The sequence below is a fragment of the Sciurus vulgaris genome (genome assembly GCF_902686455.1).
Source record: "Sciurus vulgaris genome assembly, chromosome: X".
Lineage (NCBI taxonomy): Eukaryota > Metazoa > Chordata > Mammalia > Rodentia > Sciuridae > Sciurus > Sciurus vulgaris.
Window position 1 is genome coordinate 88,787,517 of NC_136471.1, and position 16,601 is coordinate 88,804,117.

General features: G+C 36.4%; 1 pseudogene across 1 annotated transcript; it reads right to left on the reverse strand.

Moving 5' to 3' along the window:
• Positions 1-14,570: 14,570 nt before the first annotated feature.
• LOC306651360 (cilia- and flagella-associated protein 20-like) lies at positions 14,571-15,568 on the reverse strand (annotated as a pseudogene). Its single transcript has one exon. The product of its transcript is annotated as a cilia- and flagella-associated protein 20-like (transcript).
• Between the last annotated feature and the right edge of the window lie 1,033 nt (positions 15,569-16,601).

A 16,601-nucleotide genomic window follows, 5' to 3' on the forward strand; every position in this document is an offset into this window, starting at 1 on the left:
GCTGAGGCTGGCTTTGAACTCGAGACCCTCCTGCCTTGGCCTCTCAAACTGGGATTATAGGAGTGTGCCACCATACCTGGCTAGTTTGAGGAAATTAAAGAGGTATTCAAGAGTATTATCATTTATTGAACACCAATTGAGCACTATATGCTTTAAAATTTTTTTAATATTTATTTTTTAAAATTAATGTTCTTATTGATGCATTATAATTATACATAATAGTGGGATTCATTGGGATGTATTTGCACATGTGCATAACATAATCTGATTAGTTTCATTCTCCAGTACCTCCCCTTCCTCTCCCCTCCTACCTCCCCCGATCCTTTTCTACTCTACTGGTTTCCCTTTTATTTTTTAAAATTGATGCATTATAATTATACATAAAGTGAAATTCATTGTGATATATTTACATGCACATAGCTTTATGCTTTTTATACATTATTTAATTTCAGTCTTTACAAAAAATATTGTTATTGAAGTCTGAGGTGTCATCACACCTCATTCTGCTGTGAATGCAGAACCAGCTGAAAAATAAACACAAGAGTTAGACAGATGGAAGACGAAAATATCAGTTTTAATATCGTTAAAACTGACTTGGAGAATGTATCTTGAATCTGTGGCCACAATACAGCTTTCTAATTCTCCCCTCCAAAATTAAATGTTTGTACTCAAATGTAGGTAGAGCAACTAGTTCTGTAGTCCACCTTCTCCATGGACAGGTTGATTATGGTTTTATTGGTTACTTGAGCATTGTGAGAACAGAATACTTGGAGAAAGAAAGAAGGCAAGCCATATTCATGAGGACATTTTTTTCCAATATCACTAAACAAATAACTGCTTCTTATTTTTTGAGGATGAGTAAATGAGGGGATGGAATAAAAATCATTTTTAGAAGACTAATTTTTCTCTTCCGAAGACCCAGACAGGAACCCCAGTAGAGGGAGAGATTGATTACCTCTTATATCTATAAATGGCATAGTTTTATTTCTATCTTACCAATGAAGAAATTGAGGCTTAGAGGGGTGAAGTTATGTGTTGAAGGTCACTGATTTGTGTGAGAGAGAAGATTAGAACCAAGATCATTCTGATTCCAAATCCACATTTTTTTAGCTGTACTCTGAGGGAAACTGGATGGGTTACCTTAGCATTATATGATTAAGATATTAGCTGCATATCAGAAAAATTCTAAACTAATGACTTGAATAAGAAGTGTCTCTCATCTGTAAACATTTCATGTCAGTTAAAAGCTGGGATGTTATTCTGCAAAGATGCCAAAGACCAGGTTTTTATCTTGTGACTCTACCATCATCGTGGTATTCTCTTCACACACTTGGTCCAAGATAACCACACCAGAATTTTTTTTTTTTTTTGCTACCGGGGATTGAACCCACGGGTCTTACCCACTGAGACACATCCCCAGCCCTTTTTTGTATTTTATTTTGAGACAGGGTCTCTCTGAGTTTCTCAGGGCCTTGCTAAATTGCTGAGGCTGGCTTTGAACTTGTGATACTCCTGCCTCAGCCTCATGAGCCTCTGAGATTACAGGTGTGTGCCACCAAGCCTGCACCACACCAATCAAAATGAGTGGGAAGAAGAAAAGAGGAGGGCCATACAATTGCACCTTAAGAACATGACGACATTTCCACACATTACATTTGCTTTACATCATATTGTTAAGAACCTAGTCAGGTAGTCACATCTATGTTCAAGAGAGTCTAGGAAACATAATTTTTTTGAGCTACCTAGTTAACATGTGTATTTTTTTTTTTTTTTTTTTTTTTGGTACCAGGGATTGAACCCAGGTGCACTTAACCACTGAGCCACATTCCCAGTCCATTTTACTTTTTATTTTGAGACCAGGTCCCACTAAATTGTTTAGAGCCTTGCTACTTTGCTGAGGCTGGCCTCAAACTTCCAATCCTTCTGCCTCAGTGTCCCAAACTGCTGGGATTATAAGCGTGAGCCACTATGCCTGACAATGTGCATATTTTAAGAACTGAAGAGTTATTGAGAGATGAGTAGCAGTCTCTTGACACATTTTTTTGTAGAATCTGAATCTAAGGAAGCTGTAATTAATCATGTAATTAATCATTTAGCCACCCTTTTAAAAAATCCACCAAATACCTAAAATACCTAACAGCCCACCCCCTAGAGCAGACTAGGACTTCCTGATTCACACTTAAAACTTCTAGTACTTTTTGTTAATAAGGCAAACCAGTTAGTAATGACCTGTTTTTGAATTTGATTGAGGTTTATATCTCCCACAAGACTGTAGGCCCCACATTTTGCTCATCATTTTACCTCTAATGCCTGGCACATGGTAGTTGATCAAAATACATTTATTACATAAATGAATAATTGATCACCTACCTAAATGAATGAGAATTATGTACCAGGACTGGAGGTTGTGTGATAAGAAAGGCAAAACATTAAATACATGGTGCACACTGATGATATCATATGCTTAGTAATACCTGACACTGGATCTAAGCTGGTATGGGGATCAATATGGTGGTTTGAGTACCTTTCTTTGTGCTGAAAATAAATTAAGCCTTTACCGACTCTAGATAGAAGGTACAGAAACTATGCACTAATCAAACATATGGTATGGAGTTTCTCTAACAGCAAAATAGTACCCCAAAATAAAAACTACTGGACACTTTAGGGACAAGGTAAGAACCAAATATAAATTTGTATGTAACAATTATGTGGAGAATCTTAAACCTGATTTCCCTATGGATCATATACTTCTGTTTTTAAAGAATAATTAAATTAATTTGTGGCTTAGATTAGTTTACAGTGGTTAAAATTTTAAAAGAAGGCATGTGGCAAAGTTAGGGTGTCACCAAGAGAATCCTGCAGGCTGCTAAAGAACCTTATATTTACCTTAGTGAATTCTTTACGGTTTAAGATCTGGCCCTGAGCCTAGTTAGCTCAGAAACATGTCTGTTCCCATTAGAGAAAGTTAAGGAAACTAGTAGTAAAGTTGGGTCTAGAATCTAGATTTTGAACTCACCCAGTTCTATCCTCACCTTCCATTATATTTCAAACCACAAAATTGTAGGAAGAATGTTATAGCATAGAACAATGAAACGACAGACTATTTTTCCTTGGAAAACACATTCATATTTTTACAGATACAACTAATTTTCTTCACACACATTAGCATTCCATTAATTAGAACTATTTAAAAAATTGGATTGTTAGGTGGTGTAAGTTGTATTATTAGGAATATTCAAGAAGATATTAGATTACCAGTTGCTGAAAGGAATTAGAGAATTCAAATAGGGTAGAGGGAAGGAAAGAGTGGGGGGGAGAGAGGAGGAGAGGGAAAGGGGACTGAATTAGAGGAAATTATATCCTGTAATTTTTTTATTATTTCAAAATTAATCCTAATGTTATGTATAATTAAATAGAACAAATAAAAAAGAATGTAATTGGTTAGGTATAAAACAATCTATTATGACCTTTCTGATTTTTAAATATAGCCTTTTGGGGGTGGGATTAATTTTAGGTTCACAGAAACACTCAGTGGAAAGCACGGTTCCCATACATCCCTTTCCTCGTACACACAGCTTCTTCTACCACCAATCACCAGAATGGTTTGTTTGTTACAATCAATGAATCAGTGTTGACTCATCATTATCATCCAAAGTCCATCATCTACATTGGGGTTAATGTACTTTTTATGAGTTGTCAAATGTATCTACACTGTAGTATCATACTGTATAGTTTCACTGCCCTAAAAAGTCTCCCATGCTTCACGTATTCATCCCTCATCCCTCAAACCTTGGAAACCACCAATCTTTCAAACATCTCCATGTTTTTGCTTTTTCTGAATGTCAAAGAGTTGGACTCACAGCATAAAACTTTTTCAGGTTAGTTTCTTTACTAATATGCACTTAATGTTCCTCCATGTCTTTTCATGCCTTGATAGTCCATTTCTTTTTAATCTTCCCAATATTGAGGAAAGGATCCTCAATAACTATAGGATCTCTGTAATAGAAGTTTTCTTCCCTACCCTTTTCTAAAATTGTAGTCCTACATTTTGAATTGTTTACAGAATATCTCCTGATCTACCAATACCTCAAACTCAATATGTTCAAATCCAAACTTACAATCTTTGTGCTACAATCCTCTCTCCTACCCACAAGTGAGGATTTTTCACTTTCAATTTCCTGTATCTGTTATTGACATAAATCTCCTAAAGGGGCTGGGGGTATAGCTCAGTTGGTAGAGTTCTTGCCTTGCAAGCACAAGGTCCTGGGTTCAATCCCCAGCACTGCCAAAAAAAAATTTCCTTAAGTTCTTTATGACTTTTCTTCTTCCATTGCTATCTGCAGCTAGTAAATCAGCAGTTCTTGCTGATTTTGCTTGCAGAAAGCTTCTCTTTGTTTCTTTCTTTCCATGATCATTGCCAATATTTCTAGTTCAGAGATTTTGGCATGGATTTGTATAATAGCACAGTTACCGTTTTTTCTTGTCTCCTGTTTCTCTCCTAATTCCCACCCTTTAATTCACCCTCAGACTGCACTAAGAATAGCTTTCCTAAAATCTCACTTTTGCATGTAATCTTCCTTCCCCACAAATATTCAGTACATAATTTCTTAAAGTTATTTTATATTATTCTATTGATTATAGACCCACATTTTGTATATTCATATTCTTACTGCTGTGTGATCTCCACTGTATTGCTATTTCTACTCTGACTTTATCTTATTGAAGTCAGTAGCTGTATTTATTACAATTGGGTAATCAAAATTTTGGGAAACATTTGTATTTCAGCAACATTTTTTTTTTGTGCCTGGCACACAGCAGGCCATAAAATTGCTCAAGTTTGTACTGTCCTGTTCCCCAGATCAAGGCAACAGTCAAGGAAGGAAGGAACTATCATCACTTAGCAAGCCTGATTTTTTAATTGTACTAAAATATACCTAGCACAATATTTATTATATTAAACATTCATAAGCATATAATTCAATGGCAAATACATTTACAATGTTGGGTAACCACCACTACTCTCTATACCTATTAGCTTTCTGTCACTGTGACAAAATGCTTGAGAAAACCAACTTAAATGAGGAAAGATTTATTTAAGTTTTAAAATGACTTCAGAGGTTTCAGTCCATGGTCACTTGATTCTGTCATTTTTGGACCCATGGTGAGGTAGAACATCATGACCGGGTACACGTGGTGGAGCAAGTTTCTCACCTCATTGTTGTCCAGTAGGGAGGACCCCAGTGACCTAAGTCTTCCAACTAGGCCCCACTTACTAATAGTGCCACCAGCTGGGGGCCAACCCTTCAACACAAGAGCCTTTGGGGGACATTCCAGATCCAAACTATAATGGTACTCGAAACTTTTCATTATCTTTAACAGAAATGCCACCTGTTAAACAGTAAGTCCTCTTCCCTTTCTTTCTTCCCTCCATGGTAACCTAATGGCATTCTAATTCATTTGTATGAATATGCATATTCTAGGTACCTCATATAAGTGCAATCATACAACATTTTTATTGGATTATTTTACTAAGCATAATATTTCCAAAGTTGTAGCATATATTAAAATTTCATTCCCTTTTATGGCTTTTACTCCCATTTTTAACATTCTATTTCATGTATATGACACATTTTGTCTATCCATTCACCTGTTGATGGACAGTTATTTTCTTCTTTTTTGGCTATTATTAGTAATGATACTATAAACATTGGAACATTGCTATACAGATGTTTGAGTTCCTTCTTTCAATTCATTTGCATATATACCTACAGTGTAATTTCTGGGTCATATGGTAGTTCCATGTTTAACCTTTTCAGAAACAGCCAAACTGTTTTCCAAAGTGACTGCATGATTTCATATTCCTACTAGCACTTCACAAGCCTTCCAATTTCTCCCTGTTACCTTTACACCCATTATTTTATTTTTTAAATTTATTTTTATTATTACATATATCCTGTAACAGGGGTTCACTTGATTCTTTGACTATATCCCTGGTTACTTTGAAACTTATATGTTTTTTTTTTCTTTTTCCCAACCTTCTTTTCCCTGACTTTCTCCCTGATCTTCTTTTCCCTAACCTTCTCCTCCCTGATCTTCTCCTTCCTGATATCTCCTCCCTAATCTCATTTTTCTCTGAATCACCTCTTTTTTTTAATGCATGACTGCATTTTATTTTATTTTATATTTTTTAATTAAAAATCATAAATTTACATAGGGCAATGTGTTTGATTCACTCTGTTATTTTTTTCCCTTCCCCCCACCCCTCCCACCCCTCTTTTCCCTCTATACAGTCCTTCCTTCCTCCATTCTTACCACCCTCCTTATCCCTAACCCTAAACCTAACCCTAACCCTAACGCTAACCCCTCCTACCCCCCATTATATGTCCTCATCCGCTTATCAGCGAGATCATTCATCCTTCAGTTTTTTGAGATTGGCTTATCTCACTTAGCATGATATTCTCCAATTTCATCCATTTGCCTACAAATGTCATAATTTTATCATTCTTCATGGTGGAGTAATATTCCATTGTATATATATGCCACAGTTTCTTTATCCATTCATCAACTGAAGGGGTGTTGGCGAGGATGTGGGGAAAAAGGTACACTCATCCATTGCTGGTGGGGTTTCAAATTAGTGCAGCCACTCTGGAAAACAGTATGGAGATTCCTCAGCAAGCGTGGAATGGAACCACCATTTGACCCAGCTATCCCACTCCTTGGCCTATACCCAAATGACTTAAAATCAGCATACTACAGAGATATAGCCACATCAATGTTCATAGCTGCTCAATTCACCATAGCCAGATTGTGGAACCAACCTGAATCACCTTTTTAAAAGCCCTCTGTTCCTACTGATAGACAGACTCACAACCTTTGGGACTGGAGTCCCCTGTGTTTCTCCTTTGCTAACAAAGCAATAAACCTTTTCCTTTTTCTCAAAACCACGTCCTCATTATTGGATTGGCATCAGGGACAAGGACTGAACTTTCAACAACAATCCTACTGGGTGTGAGGTAATATTTTGGTTTTGATTTGCATTTCCTCAAGGATTAATGATGCTGAGCATTTTTTTCACTTGATTATTGTCCATGTGTATATCACCTTTACAGAAATTTCTCTTCGCCCCATGCCTGTTTTTTAATTGAGTTGTTTGTTGTTTTTAAGTTATAGGAGTCCTTTATATGCACTGGATATTACACTCTTATCAGACATATGATTTGCAAACATTTTCTCCCATTAGTATAATTTCTTTTTGCTTACTTTACTTTTTTTTTTTTTTCTGGTACTGGGGATTTGAACCCAGTGTGCTTAAAACAGGTGAGCCATATCCTCAGCCCTTTTTATGTTGAGACAGCGTCTTACTGAATTGCTTAGGACATCGCTAAGTTTCTGAGACTGGCCTCAAATTTGTAATCCTCCTGCTTCACTCTCCTGAGTCACTGGGATTACAGATCTGTGCCACCACCCCAGTTTCTTTTCTTTCTTTTTTTTTCTGCTACCAGGGATTGAACCCAGGGGCACTTAACCACGGAAACACATCGCTAGCCATTTTTTGTATTTGATTCAGGCAGGGTCTCTCTAAGTTGCTTAGGGCCTCGCTAAGTTGCTGAGGCTGGTTTTGAACTTGTGATCCTTCTGCCTCAGTCTTAAGAGCCACTGGAATTACAGGTGTGTGCCACCATTCCTGGCTCTTTTTGCTTTCTTAATAGTAGTCTTTGATGCACAGAAGATCTTAATTTTGATGAAGTCTAATTTTGTCTAGTTTTTAATTTTGTTGCTTGTGCCTTTCATATAAGTTAGCTAAAAAAATTTTTTTTTTGTTATCATCTTCCCTTTCTTTGTATGCTTAAAATAGTCTGGTTTGGCTCCAGACACCTAAGGAAGGATAAAGGTCAGACCTTATTATTGCATGTTGAAGTGGCACTTCCTGGAGTCAAAAAACACTGGAACTAAAAATAGAGGAGAAAAGCACTGGAACAGAATATTAGAAACTCAGATCCAAGAGCTGTAAAGGCCCTCAGGACACCACTATCTTATCCTTTAACCTATAAATGAGTGCAAACCATAATTGTCCTCATTTATGGATAAAATTACCAAAGGGTGTAGAGGGTCATTTCAATTCAGTAAACATCCGTTGGGTTTTACCTATCTTTAGCATATTTTGCTAGGCAATGAGTTAAATGAATAGCCTAAAGAATATATGGCTATTGTTCCAGAAGATCAGGAAATTGTTTGAAAACCTCTGACAATTTTCCAGGAAAGTTTTAGTAATAGACCGTAGTGTTATTTTAAGGCAGATAACATTCTGATGAAATGTGGTATAATGCTCTTCCTGTTGATTCTTTAATTAATTTTAAATGCTACTACCTATGAGTAAATTGGAGAAGATTTGATTTCTTTTGTTAAAGACCTCACCTCAATGTCTCACATGGATATTTTATCACTATTGTTCTAAACTGTTCAATTTTAGTGATCTTAATTTGGAAATACTTTTTCCCTAACTGTAAACTCATACTTCTGATTTTTTTCTTGATCTTTATAGCCTCTTCACCCAATACTTGTATTTTATCACTGGTCATTTCTATGTTGAGTTTTCCTAATTATGATTGTATAACAGAGTCCTTTTAAAATTAAAGCCCTAATCTGTCAAATTTCCTGATAAACTTTTTTCTGCAACTGAGCTTACTCATACTCAGAATGAAAACCAAGGAATTGGCCCCAAAGCCTTATCAGATGCTATCATGGTGCTAGGAGACAGACAGACAACCGTGGTGAGAATATGAGGTTGAGGAAAGAATTCTATAAAATGGGCCCACTGTGCTGACCCTTATATGGGTCCTGCCTGTATTAAGTGGACAGGATATGTCACATTCCTCACCGAACTACCTGAGACTATAAAAGTAAACATGGGCTGAGTTATAAAAGATTTATAATTATTTAAAATATAAGGGGCTGAGGATATAGCTCAGTTGGTAGAGTGTTTGCCTCACATGCACAAAGCCCTGGGTTCAATCCCCAGCACCACAAAAAAAAGTATGTATAATTCAACATTTTCCTTGAAACTCTAGCCAGAGCAATTAAACAGACCAAAGAAATTAAAGGGATACGAATAGGAAAAGAACTCAAACTATCCCTATTTGCTGATGACATGATTATATATTTAGAGGAACCTGGAAATTCCACCAGAAAACTCTTAGAACTCATAAGTGAATTCAGTAAAGTAGCAGGTTACAAGATCAATGCCCATAAATCCAATGCATTCTTATACATAAGTGATGAATCTTCAGAAAGAGAATTTAGGAAAACTACCCCATTCACAATAGCATTGAAAAAAATAAAATACTTGGGAATCAATCTAAAAAAAGAGGTGAAAGACCTCTACAATAAGAACTACAGAACACTAAAGAAAGAAATTAAAGAAAACCTTAGAAGACGGAAAGATCTCCCATGTTCTTGGATAGGCAGAATTAATATTGTCAAAATGGCCATACTACAAAAGTGCTATACAGATTCAGTTCAATTCCAATTAAAATCCCAATGACATAACTCACAGAAATAGAGCAAGCAATCATGAACTTCATCTGGAAAAATAAGAAACCCAGAATAGCTAAAGCAATCCTTAGCAGGAAGAGTGAAGCAGAAGGTATTGCAATACCAGAACTTCAACTATACTACAAAGCAATAGTAACAAAACCCGCATGGTATTGGTACCAAAATAGAAAGGTAGATCAATGGTACAGAATAGAGGACATGGACACAAACCCAAATAAATACAATTTTCTCATACTAGACAAAGGTGCCAAAATTTACACACAATGGAGAAAAGATAGCCTCTTCAACAATGGTGCTGGGAAAACTGGAAATCCATATGTATTGGAATGAAACTAAACCCCTATCTCTCACCATGCACAAAATTCAACTCAAAATGGATCAAGGACCTTGGATTCAGACCCGAGACTCTGCATCTTATAGAAGAAAAAGTAGGTCCAAATCTTCAACATGTCGACTTAGGATCAAACTTCCTTAACATGACTCCCATAGCACAAGAAATAAAAGCAAGAATCAATAACTGGGATAGATTCAAACTAAAAAGATTTCTCTCAGCAAAGGACATTATCAGCAATGCGAAGAGAGAGCCTACAGAGTGGGAGAAAATCTTTGCCACTCATACTTCAGATAGAGCACTAATTCACTAATTTCCAGAATCTATAAAGAACTCAAAAAACTCTACACCAAGAATAGAAATAATCCAATCAACAAATGGGCTAAGGAAATGAACAGATACTTCACAGAAGAAGCAATCAATATATATATATGAAAAAATGTTCAACATCTCTAGTAATAAGAGAAATACGAATCAAAACTGCCCTAAGATTCCATTCACCCCAATTCGAATGGTGATTATCAAGAATACAAGCAACAATAGATGTTGGCGAGGATGTGGGGGAAAAGGTACACTCATACATTGCTGGTGGGGTTGCAAATTAGTGCAGCCACTCTGGAAAGCAGTATGGAGATTCCTTAGAAAACTTGGAATGGAACCACCATTTGACCCAGCTATCCCATTCCTTGGTCTATACCCAAAGGACTTAAAATCAGCATACTACAGAGATACAGCCACATCAATGTTCACAGCTGTTCAATTCACAATATCTAGATTGTGGAACCAACCTAGATTCCCCTCAGTGGATGAATGGATAAGGAAACGGTGGTATATATTTATACAATGGAATATTACTCAGCCATAAAGAATGATAAAATTATGGCATTTGCAGGCAAATGGATGAAATTTGAGAATATCATACTAAGTGAGGTAAACCAATCTCAAATAAACAAAGGATGAATGATCTTGCTGATAAGCGGATGATGACACATAATGGGGGGCGGGAGGGAGGCAATAATGGAGGAAGGAGGGACTGTATAGAGGGAAAAGAGGGGTTGGAGGGGTGGAGGGAAAGGGAAAAATAACAGAATAAATCAAGCACCATTACCCTATGTAAATGTATGATCACACAAATGGTATGCCTCTACTTCATGTACAGAGAAACAAGTTCTATCCCATTTGTTTACAATAAAAAATTAATTAATTAATTAAAAATAAATAAAATATATTGTGAATAGTCAAATTATGGCTTGAGGCTAGATACTCATCAATAGATGAATGCATTAATAAAATGTGATACATATACATAATGGAGTTTTACTCAGACATAAAGAAGAATGAAATTATGACATTTCATGGTAAATAGATGGAAATGGAGGACAATGTGCTAAGTGAAATAAGCCAGACTCAGGAAATAAAGGATTAAATCTTTTCTCTCATATATGATAGGTAAAGGGCCAAATAAGGGGAAAATGGGGAAATCAGATATCATAAAGGTACAGGGAAGATCAATGGAATAAAGAAAGGATATTGAGAGAGAGAGAGAAAACGGCCAGGAAAGGGGAGAAAATGTGGAATAAAATCAAGAAAGTCTCACTATGTGCATATGTAAATATAACACACTGAATTCTACCTTTATATTTATGTAAACAGCACCAATCAAAAATAAATAAATAAATAAGCAGAATGAAGAACATTAGAGTACAGAATGAGAATATGGGGAGGGATGGGGAAAAGGAAAGTGGGGGATGGGAATTGAAATAGAGTAAATCAAATTCCATGCATGTGTGGTTTGTCAAAATGAACCCAACTAGTGTTCATAAGTGTAATTCTCTAATAAATACATAAATAAGTAAAAATAAGATATTGCAAGAATAATTATACTGAAGATTTTTTTGTTTGTTTTTGTTTTGTTTTGTTTTTGGTACCAGGGATTGAACTCAGGGGCACTTAACCACTAAACCACATCCAATTTTAATTTTTGCTTTGAGACACAAACTTGCTAAATTTCTTAAGGCCTTGTTATATTACTGAAGCTGCCTTTAAACTTGCCATTGTCCTGACTCAGTCTCTGGAGTAACAGGGATTCCAGGCATTAAAACCACCCTTGGCTGGTATTGTTTTATAATGAACTATAAATATTGTGTTTTTTGTTGCAAATTGAGCACAAATTTTAGCAGTACTTTCAGAAATTAACTATCAGTCTGTCTATATGTTTATTCAGCAACCTACATGTCATATACATTTTCAAAATTATGATCGTTACTCTGATATTTGTATACTAGATAAGAGAAAAATGTGATGTTTGATAAATTTTAAACATTGGCTTTTGAGACTTGTTTTCAAGTTTATTTCTTACCAATCCTGTATTTAAAAAATGTTCATGTTGGTATGTAGGCCCTAAATTTATGATTGCTAAAAATAAAATGGATGTTAATTACCCTTCAGTGAAAGAAGATTGAAGGCCTGGTTTCATTTGATTCCAAAATATTTTTGTAAACATATATCAGTTCTTTTGATATTGTACAGTTATCATTAAGTGCTATTATCATATGATATTGCTCATAAAACATGTCAGGTAATTACAATGTCAGCATGGTGCTTTACTCCCTCCTTGAGATGTCTCTCTAAGCTGTTAAATGGATCTTGTGCTATATCTGATGTTAATAGTCTATTTTGCATCAGTTAAATGTGGAGCCATTCTTACTAGAAAAATGATTATATCTTTTGGTAGTAAATGTAGTTCTCTCTTTCTAATGTCTCATCATATCTGTTTTTTTTTCAGGATTTGTATTATTTTACATCTTCCTTTTTTAGTTAGCTATAACATAATAATGAGTTTTGTTTTCTGAAAGATTTTTAAAAAAGATTTGTTGCATGTATCTCCTATCAATAATGAGGCTTAAAGAGTAATGAGTGTTGGATTTAAATGATTACTTTTTTTCCCAAAAGGAATGTGAACTTGAGAACTTGGTGTATGCCATTAGATAGCACTAGAGGTCAGAGAATACCTATTTTGTTACAAGTGAGCATACTTAGAAATTTCTGGAAAAAAATTGAGGGAAAAGAAATATAAAACAAATTCTACCCTTCTGATTTGCTTGAACAATGTTTAAATTTTAGAGAAATTTAAAGGATTCCTTAAAATATTGATCTGTTCTTAGCAATGTTTACAAAGAGCCATGTCCCTGGATTTAATAACGGACAACTTTCTGTATTCATTCTCCATTTTAAGATAAATTTGAAATTAGACATTTTAATATGAGATATGTATAAGACTGGCTGTTTGAAAGAAGTTATCTCAGTTATACTGTTTGTATTGTGACTTGGTTTGCAAAATACATTTGAAATGTATACATATGTGTGTTCTTAATTGGTAAATAAACATCAATTCTTGTAGTTTGTATTCAATACTTTTACAGTTCTATGTTGTATACACTAAAATTCTAAAGGCATTGTAAAATGTAATTCTTAAAATGATAAGCTTTCTACCCAAATGGTAATTAACCTTGGTAAAAGGCACTCTTTAATACAAATCTCTGACAGAACAATCTGGTTTTCTTTGATTAAATAAAAGTGATAGTGTTACTGAGCAAGGGCCCTCAAAAAGCCAAGGGTGCCAAGGCAAGCCATGTTGGCCCTGGGTCACTGGTTCTTATTATCAAGCAGGAAAGATTTTAGACATGTCACTCAGAGTATCAAGCATGAGTTTATCAGAATGTATGGGAAAGGGGAAAAAAGGGGACATTCACAGTGACAGAGTAGGTCCCCTCAGAGAGGAGGATAGCACACTCTTCCTGGTCTTTTTTAAATTAGGGGTCTCAGGAAAGTTTTGCCCAGGTCTACCTCTTGAATTTTGACAGCAAGATTGCATCAGAGTTCCAAGTCCCCACAGTGCAGGTTAAAGATCTAAGGCAACTCTGGGTCATTTTGGCCCATGCTGAACAGATTCTAGTTGGAATTTTTTCTTACAGAGTTCATGGCTTTGCTCCTAATAATCATATCTCCCTGAGTTTTGGAATCTGGTCTGTGTAAAGGTCACAAAAGTACAACCTCTTCAAGGTAATTTGTGTTCTCTTTATCAATAGAGAGGAGCCTTTTGGGACTGCATTATTCCTGCAGATAACAAGTTTGTGGAGGAATGTAACATATCCTTTTGACTTAAACCGGGCCAGGCTGCAGGTCAATTGCTTTTTAAAAGGAAACACTTAAATGTCAGTATTATAGGCTTAGTTTATAGTATTATCCCCTTAACCTTATGTCCCCACCACTCTTGTGTCTGTCCCCTATCTACAGGACTATAGATTATGCATATTAATTCAAATCTAGTAGATTTTCTTCACTCTTATTGGTGTTTTGTATTTTTCTTACCTGTCAAAAATTCTTAACAGTGGAATTCTAGGTAAGTTTAGCTTAAGGACTACTGTTTCTAAACCCAGAGATGCTTAAATTTGGTTTTAAAATGGGTCTTTTTGATAACAGAGTTCAAATCATACCTGAGACAAGATCTTACTGGAGATTGCCATCATGTTCTAGGGTCTTATATCTCTGCATGAGAGGATTTCATGCAAGACTTAGTAAAAGTACAGCAAAGTTTATTAGAAGAGAAAGAAGAAGGGGTGGGGAGAATCACACTGTTTTTTTTTTTTTTTAACAAACAAGAATGTAACATTTTATTCATTTCCAGATTATGAGTATTATACCACATATACATATGTTTAGATAATAGATAAAACAAAGAATAAACTGTAGGAAGAAATATTGGTCTGAAATTACCACTAGGACATCTTTAATTCTTTAAGTTCATGGTAAGAGTATCTCCCTGCACACTGGGGCAGAAAGCAGGAGAAGCTCCAGCAGTTCCTGAACTCAAAGCACTGCTGATCCCCACTGCATTTACAGTGCAATCAATGATGAAGTTAAGGTATGGTCACTGGTGTCCACAACAAGCTAACCATAGCACAGTGAATTAATAGAGATGGCTTTGCAATTGTTCTCCAGATAGTTTCCTTTTTAAGCCAAGAATCATGTCCAGGGTCTAGCCCTTGAGTTGCATTCCAATTATTGCTTCGCCTTGTTCTGAACTGGGAGATACAGTTTGAACTCTGCTGGCAGTCTTTTGAGTAGAACCGTCTGAGAAGTAAACCCATGGGATGCGAGAGTTTGCATGGATCTGCACTCAAGGTCTCGAAGTAATTTGTGCCATAGGCCCGACGGGCGAAGTCAGATAAGTTGAACTGAATCTGGTTCCAGCCATCATCCAATCGCATGAGCATGGTATAGATGAAGGGTTTGACACGGGTAGTACTCTGGTAGTTACTTACTCAAAACCACCGACTCACATTCTTGTCATCTAGTACCTGTACTTCAGAGGTAAAATATTTCTTCAGGTTTTTTATAATTATGACAAGGAAAGGAAGTTTAATCCCCAGTGTCTTCTTAGGGTCTATAGGATATGTGATATATGTGATACTGACATTTGTCCCTTCAATCTCTAGCACCAAGGACTGGATGTCATTATCAGTGATTCTTTTGATGTGGCCATTCCGCACCTTTTTGTCGCAGATCTGCAGGGGTTTGTTTCCGATGCTGTTGAGGATGGAGAGGAAGCCGCTCTGGAAAGTGTTTTTGAACATTTTGCCAGCAGCCTTCTCCGCAGCTGCCCCGCAGCCGGCCTAAGCCCGGGAGATAGAGCGACAAAGGCAAAGCAGGGGCCGACCCTGGATAATGAAGGGACGCTGAACTTCTGACCTCTGGACCTGCAGGCACCAACGGCCCACTCTACGTCAGCTAGCATAGGCTCCCACAAGGCCACCTAAAGACAGAAACCACAGCAACTGTCGCCCGCCACCGCTTTCCCAACCTTAAATCGAGAAGCACCCTTAAGGGAAAGAGTAGATTCTCTCAGAGAGGGGAGTGACAACTCACTTCTTTGTGTCCTAGCTTTTATTGGGGTAGGAAGGAGATTGTTAAAGGGTCCTACCCAAGTTATCACCTCTTGGTTCTGGATTGACAGACTGCATTAGCTTACAACCTAAGGGCAACTCTTTATCATCTTGACTTGTCTGACAGGTTCTCATTGGAATGGCTCTACAGAATTTATGGGTGGTGGACTTCAGTCTTAATCACCCTATTTTTCTATGTCTGGGAATCTCTGGTCTGTGTTGTTTTTGTGGGGTCTTATTTAAGATGTGTTAGCAATTTTTGTCCTCCCCTGAATTTATTTATCTTACTTGTACCATAAGAAAAATAGTTTACAGGGCTGAGATCAGGCAAAGGTCCTGAAATAGCTATTTTGTTAGACCTTGAGGCACCACTGAGGCAGGACTGTTGATTAACTAATTTGTTCTGTACTAAGTATTTTCTTAAACTCCTGAACCACTGCTCCTGTCTAACTGCTACCTAACATTTTGATGCTGACTCATGGCTATCACTTCCCCTCTGGAGGGGAACCAAAGGGATCAAACAAAGAGACAAAGTTCTTGCAACATGGGACCAAACCATTAGATAAATATTCAGCAATGTATTCAGAGGAAATCGTTCAGAGTCAGGAGGAAAATTTTTCATAATTGAAATGGCGTTAATTCTGTTAAAAATAAAAACAAGGCTGGGAAGTTATAGAGTTTCTATGCATGACTACCTAATACTAAAATCTGTCTCCTAGGCAGAGATATTAAATATCTTGAACTTTGCCAACTACTATAATTTATAATTGTAC